Below are 7492 nucleotides of genomic sequence, written 5' to 3'. Positions count from 1 at the left end.
TGTTCTACTAATGTTATGAATTTCTTCGTAATTTGGGGAAATATTTTTTAAGAAAAGGCTGAATGAATGCTCTTACTATGAGAAAAAAAAAATCTGCAGGACTGGTTGTAGATGCACAGATGATGCTAAAACCAAACCAATGACTCCATTTTCTTCCATAGATAAAGGTGAATTTCTTAGGACACCAAATATAGGTTGTATATTAGTTCAGGTCACCCAAGAAGCAGTAGCTAAGCCATGGGAGAACTTTATTAGGGAAAATGCCTGTGAGAGAAAATGGGAAGGAGCTGAGGAAGCATCAGATCGTGGTGCAGGTCTGACCCCAAGAGAAAGAGAAGGGGAAGGAGGGAGATTGGCTGGAAGCACCTGAAAACACAGTGCGGGTCTAAGAAAAGCCCAGCAAGGCGACGAGGAGATCTTGAGTCTCCAGGTGACGGGCGTGCTCTACATCCTCAGTGTCCGGTGGCAGCAGCCTGTGGGAAGAGCGGCCTCGTGAAAATGCAGCGATGGATGTGGGAGGCCAGCAGCTTGAACAGTTACCCCACTTGCAGGCAGAGATCCTCACTTAGAGAGAACCATACAGAACCATACCGAGTGTGTGGTTCTATGAGATCAGTCATTTAAAAACCCCAAGTCAGCGTATCAATGAGGTTCCAAAGAAGGGAGATGAATAGACCATAGCGTTCCTTAATTCGTCCTCTTTATTTTAGAGATAAGAAGGTGTTTCGGATAGCCCACCCCGGAGGAAGTGGCCCACACTCGTCTTTCTCAGCAGAGTAGATTTCATATTCTGAGCAGCATTGACTTGAGAGCTGGGCATATTCTGACCTTGGCTAAATCTATGGAGGGGAGAGAGTTTCGGGTGAAATGAGCCTCTAGTGTTGGGCTCATTCTTTAGACTTGGGCCCAGATTCATCAGTGATCAGGTTTTCAGGCAGAAGTCAAATGCAAACCCATCCTCTACTTCTTAGAGGCATATAAAATGTCAGCCTGAGGCTGGATTTTAGAGGTATCTTGTCTGAACCTTTCAATTCACCATATGAGATCACGGAAGCTGAGGGGTACCGAAATAGCATCACTGAGCAGCTATGCCGTGAAGTCCACCTGCGTTTGAAATAGTTCTAGAAGCAAAACAAAGGCTGGGTTGCGCCAAAGATCAAGTAAGAGCTTCCTGTCATGGTCCAGGCAATATAGCAGGAAAGGGAATGAGGAAGACCCATGTCCCCTGGTTAGAAAAGCAAGCGCAGAACCTACACATTGGAGACCCTCGTGGAGGAAGACAAACATGTTTCCAGACTGAAGGACTTTGAGGAAGGTGAGGCCTTTAACCGAGAGGGTCAGTACAGACAGACCATGTGAATAGAAGATGAAGAGCGGAAGCTCATGAGCACAACTGGACTTGGTCAACTTGAGAGCTGCTGACGCATTCCTGTGGAGCCATCTGGTGAGTGGCGGGGGGCAGGGGGGCCAGAGATATGGCTCAGGAGTTACCCGTAAAGCTCTGATCATGGAAGCTGGACACAAAAGGCCTGGGGACTGGCGATGCTTCAGGGATGGATGGAGGGACAGGAGCCAGCGGAGCACCATGGGAAAAGGGTGAGGAAGACCCAGGGAAACAGGAGTGAAGAAGCCAAGAGAAGAACCTCCAGACACCATGACCAACACCAGCGCTGATGTTACAGGGAAAGCAAGTCTGACAATCAACTTGGAGAGATCCTGGAGGCACCCAGAAAGCAGGCCAGCAGAGCAAGAGTCAGACTGCAGAGCTGGAAGCAAGCAAATTGTGAGAAAGAGGAATATAGTGGCGAGGGAGGGAACGGGGAAGAGTGGAACATCCATTCCAGAGATGAGGGTTAGCATTGGCCAACCTGGAGCTTTCCTCCATTATGCTGCTGTCGGGTGCTCAGATGCGTGGGTCTCATTCACTCCCATTTCTGACAAATGTGCCTGATCTGGTGTCCAGATACCTGCACCTCATAGAAAGCAACTGCAGTAAAGGTTCACTAGGACTTCGTGAGCCCTAGCCCAGTAATGTGCAATCACTTGCTACAAAGGAAGCTAAACGCTTCAGGATGTGATCGGTCTATGCCTCTCGTCACAAAGGCCCATTTATGTTTCTTCAGAGCCTGTCCCTCAGAGAAGAAAAGAGATTTTCAGTTAAAAGGCCTGTATGGCCCTGACCGGTTTGGCTCAGTGGATAGAGCATCGGCCTGCGGACTCAAGGGTCCCAGGTTCGATTCCGGTCAAGGGCATGTACCTTGGTTGCGGCACATCCTCAGTAGAGGGTGTGATCGATGTTTCTCTCTCATAGATGTTTCTAACTCTCTATCCCTCTCCCTTCTTCTCTGTAAAATATCAATAAAGTATTAAAAAATCTTTAAAAAAAGGCCTGTATATGAGGAAAAAAAGTATTTAAAAAAATTTTGTAGATTAACCTATTAGCATAATCATATCTTGGATCTCTCTCTGTCTCTCTCTTTCAGAGAGAGAGAGAGAGAGAGAGAGAGAGAGAGAGAGAGAGAGAGAGTAGATATTATATATAGAAAGTTATTTGAGTTTTTCTACCTGTGGGATCACCATTATAAGTAGTGATAACAATGGTTTTCAAAATATTTTTGTGTTGGTGCTGTAGCAAATCTTAACTATAAAGATGTTAAGCAGTAAACATTCTATTACAAAAAAAACGTACACCTGTCTCTGTCTAAAATGCTGCCGCTTATTATTGTTGTTGTTGTTATACGAAAAGGAAAAAAGCAACCCTGTAGGTATAACCCTTCACAGAAGAAAAATATCATGCCGGCAACTCATTATTTCCGGTTGTTATTATGTTGGATGATCGCTTCTAGGTGTAAGGCACATACCTATAATGATCACATTAAGGCAGAACCTCATTAATAATAGATGAGATCTGATTATATCTATTCCTGATGTTAGTTTAATAACCTGTGGCATTTTTTCAACAAAAAATAATAATTTGAATCCTTTTGCTTTTTAAAAAAAAATCACCTCGGCACATCTTACTACCAACCTGGAGCAAACAGGCTGCTTTTGAACCAAGGAGTAGTCCTGGCCTGGTTCTCTCTGGTCCCTTTTAACAGCGAGAACTGACATTTCAAAGAAATAATAATAATAACAAAAATTTTAGGTGGAATTTCTGGCCTTTTAGAGATTTGGGGAAGAGGAAGTTGATAGTTTTAATCGTTGTGTGTTGTGATTCTGTTTTTTTCTTTTTTTCTTTAATAAAATACATCAGCTTCTACACTCACACCAGACCCAAATGCCTTATTTTTCCTGCCAGGGCATGTGGTCCAGTGCAGTTACAATCTGTAAGAATTGAACAGCTGCTCTGTATAAAGTACTTGGGTTTGTTATTTCACATTATCAGAAACTTCGTTGCTGTTTTCCCTTATCCAGCTTTTATTTAACTTTTCACCTCTTGCATAAGCCAGTGGCTCTCAACCTTCTGGCCCTTTAAATATAGTTCCTCATGTTGTGACCCAACCATAAAATTATTTTCGTTGCTACTTCATAACTGTAATGTTGCTACTGTTATGAATCATAATGTAAATATCTGATATGCAGGATGGTCTTAGGTGACCCCTGTGAAAAGGTCGTTCAACCACCAAAGGGGTCGCGACCCACAGGTTGAGAACCACTGTTGAGTGATGCACCCCCACCCCCACATCACCCCCACCTCCCGCTAAAGGCTGTGCAACTGCTATCATAGATGGCAAAAAGGCCTTTGCAGGTGCGAATAAGGGTTTGAGATGGAGAGACTGGGCTGGAGAATCGGGTATGCCTGATGTAATTATGAGGGTCCTCACCAGGGGAGGAGGAGATGTGAGGACAGAAGCAGAGAGGGAGTGGTGTGCTTGGAAGATGGAGGAAGATGGCCCAGGCAAGGAATCCCGGCAGCCACTAGAAGCCGAAAAAGGCCAGGAAATGGATTCTCTCTTCACAGCCTCCAAGAGAGCCAGCCCTGCCCGCACCTTGATCTTAGCCCTGTGAGACTCAGTTCAGATTTCTGATTTCCAGGCCTAGAGGAGAATAACTTTGTGTTATTTTAAGCCACTAAGTTTGCAGAATAATTTGCTACAGAAGCAATTGGGAAACTAATTGGGAAGAGAGAAGGGTAGACTGTATGGGGCAGAGGAAAAGGAATTTCAATAGTTACTATAATCTATGTGAGCTCAAGCAACAAAAGATGTGTTCTTATAAATCATAATTTTCCTATGGAAAGATAATGCTTACCTATATAGAAAGCTGAATGTTCAGGAAAAAGGATAAATAAAAAGTTACTGTTGACATTCTATTGTCTTTCCTCCCAGCCTCTCTTCTATGCATATTTTTACCTAGTTGAGCTTCTACTGTCAGTGTGGCCAGTAACCATGAAGACAAACAACTGCTGCCCATTTTGTAGATAAGGAAATTGAGGATCAGAGCAATTAAAGTCATTTTGCCCACAGAGCTCATGAAGGACAGAGCCTGGATCCCCACCTAGATGGCTTAACAACGGACCTCTTTTAACCACTGCGCACCATGAAGTTAGGAGGCCAGAGTAAAACTCTGGGGAAAATTGTGTCCATCAACTTAGATGAAGGCTGTGAGGTTCCACTGCTGCCGGAGGTAAACCTCAAGGTTCCTGGAATGAGGTGTTGACGAGCCCCCCCCCCCCCCCCCCCCCCAATGGAGCTGGGAAGACCTAGCAGCCAGGAAATTGAGAGGAGATGCATAAATGAAAACGCCCTTCTTACCAGCAGGCAAACTGCTCCACCCATGAAGCTGAAGGGAAATAGGTTGTAAAAGACATTTTTGCGCCTTGGAATCCTCCAGAGATTCCAGGGTCACCCATGCTGCACTACTCTCTTTTGTTCCAATTAAAGGTACTCCCTCTGTCTTTTCAAAGTTAGAAAGGGTGGGAGGGAAGGAGGGAGGGAGGGAAAGAAAGTTTGCCGAGCGCTCTGCATTGAGAAAAGTTAACACACTCTCACAATTTCGCATATCGGTGTCATCCACAGGCCCCTTTTTTTATTATTATTCATTAAACATTTCTATTTGTGTCAAGCAACTGGGAATTGCTGGCATGTAACAGTGGAATGCCCTGTATGGTCGGTGATGTGGAGAAATTAATGTAAATGAAAATAAATTGGGTATTATGGCCCATAGGAAAGTCCCCCGGCCTGGATCCCTCATCTAATTCCCTCCCTGAGCCGGGGCGCAGAACTTCAGGTGCCCTGCCAGTTCCTCTTCGCAAGAGCAAAATACAGCCTGCATGCGCGGGCAGTGTGAAGGATGTTTCATCAGTGGGGAGAGAATCGGCATCTCGTTGAAGCACTTGGAAGCTGCTGTCCTCTATATGAGCTCCAGCTGGGACATTCATCCTGAAGGAGAGAGAGAGAGAGAGAGAGAGAGAGAGAGAGAGAGAGAGAGAGAGAGAGAGAGAGAGAATGAGCAGTAAAGCTACATCACTCAGGAGACCTCAGAGGGCTCGCCTCCGTGCCTGGGTGGATGGAGCTGGGCTGCAGCCAAGGCTGTTCTATCTACTCCCAGCGCAGTTCTCCCTCCAGCAAGGCCATTTGGCAGGGAAGTGGGTTGCAGCTGAGATGAGGTCCCGGGCCCTTTTTCCGCAGGAAGCCTGTTGCCGCTGTGCTGCTCAGGGGTCTCTCTTTGTGCCGTGGACCTATTTCTCACAGTCCCAGAGCCTGGCTGTTCCGGGGCAATCGGACCACGTGGGTGCGGTTTCCTCTGTGCTTCTGCCGGGCCCTGTACTCGCGATGATAATGCTGAGGACAATGACTGAAGCCAGCCTTGACTGAACACTGACCTCATGCCAAGCACTGTTTTATTATTTTTTTAATATATTTTTATTGATTTCAGAGAGGAAGGAAGAGGAAGAAAGAGATAGAAACATCCATGATGAGAGAGAATCATGGATCGGCTGCCTGCTGCAAGTCCCCCACTGGGGATCAAGCCCACAACCTGGGCATGTACCCTTGACTGGAATCGAACCTGGGACCTTTCAGTTCGCAGGCTGACGCTCTATCCACTGAGCAAAACTGGCCAGGGCCCAAGCACTATTTTAAAAGCCATATGTTTCTTGCTTTCTTGTTTAACTCTCAAATCAACCCATTGAGGTGGGCATTCTTACTATCCCCATTGCCTCCATGAGGAAACTGAGGCACAGAAAGAATAATAACTTACCTGAGATAGAAGCAGCTCTTAAATGGAGGAGGTAGGATTTGAACCCTGGCTGCCCGCCTCCAGTCTTCGGCCACTACCTCTGCTGCCTCATACATAAATTTTAGCTAATTCTCACAGCAACTCCTAGGGTAGATAACATTATATTTTATAGATGAGAAAACATGGCCTTGCCCAAGCTCACTCAGCCTCTCACATTTATTTATAATTCCATAGGGCAGTGGTTTTGCAAACATTTTTCTTCTGCTGAAGCATTCCTAGAAGTGAAAATGTACTGGGACCTTGAGGCCAAAGAAAACTTTTCAGATTAGGGTGAGAAGCCTCTCTGCACATCTCCGTTTGCAGCAGGGGGGCCAGCACCCCTCTTTGCCTGTTCCTTAGCACTTACCACAGTTCCCGGTTATTTTATGTCATTGTTTGGTACTCACTCATTGTCTGTCTGCACAGCGAGCCTGGATGATATAGGAGAACAGGAACTGAGTCCATCTTCGTCCCCATTAAAGTGCCAGGCACATAGTAAGCATTCAATCAATATTTACTGAAATGTACGAGTGAAGTAATAATAGTCTCCCCTCAATCCCATTGTGGGGCAAATCAAGACAAAACAGAACTTCCAAAAACTGGAGAACAGAGGGAAATGCTAAATGAGGCTTCCCATTGGTTGAGGTTTTATTCCATTTCTGCTGCTGGGAACTCTGTGCCTAAACTGTTGTTGCAGCTGCCACTGTGGGGAGAGGGAGAGACGTGAGGTTGAAGCATCCATCTTATATAAAAACTGCTGTTTGACATTTAACCCTGTATTTTTGGCTTCTGTAATGCTTGCTGGCTTAAATAAAAAGGAAAATAAGACTACTCCCATTTCAGAGAGGCCATAAACCTTCCCCAGACGAAGTTATCAGTGCTGGTACGAGGCCAAGCCTTTGGTTAAGGTCTCAAAGCCCCAGCACAGAGGGCCCTTTAAGAACTTGCAAAGGGAACTGGAAAAACCCCATATTTGGGAGACAAAGGAGGTAAAATGGTATAAATACAGGAAACTTCCTGTGTGATTTCACCCAGAATTTGAGAGACATTTTCCTCTGGGCCTGCGCGTAATAATAAATGTAACTCCATCTCTCAGAGCGTTGCTTGGTTCTTCTCCGGTTTTCTATAACAAGGCCATGGGGCCCAGGCTCTAGTCACTCAGTCCTGGGGTGCCACTGGGGATCGGATGACAGAGGAGCCCAAAGAGCCTCTTTTAGGAAGGTCACAAACTACATTATGCCTACAGGGATTGTTTCCTTTTCATTTGAAAAGT

The 7492-nt window shown here is 45.6% G+C and overlaps 1 long non-coding RNA gene across 1 annotated transcript; it reads right to left on the bottom strand.

The window, feature by feature from the left end:
- Positions 1-4996: 4996 nt before the first annotated feature.
- Positions 4997-6986, bottom strand: LOC308527516. Its single transcript, XR_013996622.1, has 3 exons — positions 6627-6986; positions 6202-6324; positions 4997-5381 (listed from the first exon to the last, which is right to left on the bottom strand). It is a non-coding gene; the product is annotated as an uncharacterized lncRNA (long non-coding RNA).
- Positions 6987-7492: the final 506 nt, after the last annotated feature.

Source organism: Myotis nattereri (assembly GCF_964212035.1).
Source record: "Myotis nattereri genome assembly, chromosome: 12".
Lineage (NCBI taxonomy): Eukaryota > Metazoa > Chordata > Mammalia > Chiroptera > Vespertilionidae > Myotis > Myotis nattereri.
The sequence above is the reverse complement of the archived record's forward strand: the minus strand, read 5'-3'. Positions and strand labels throughout refer to the sequence as shown.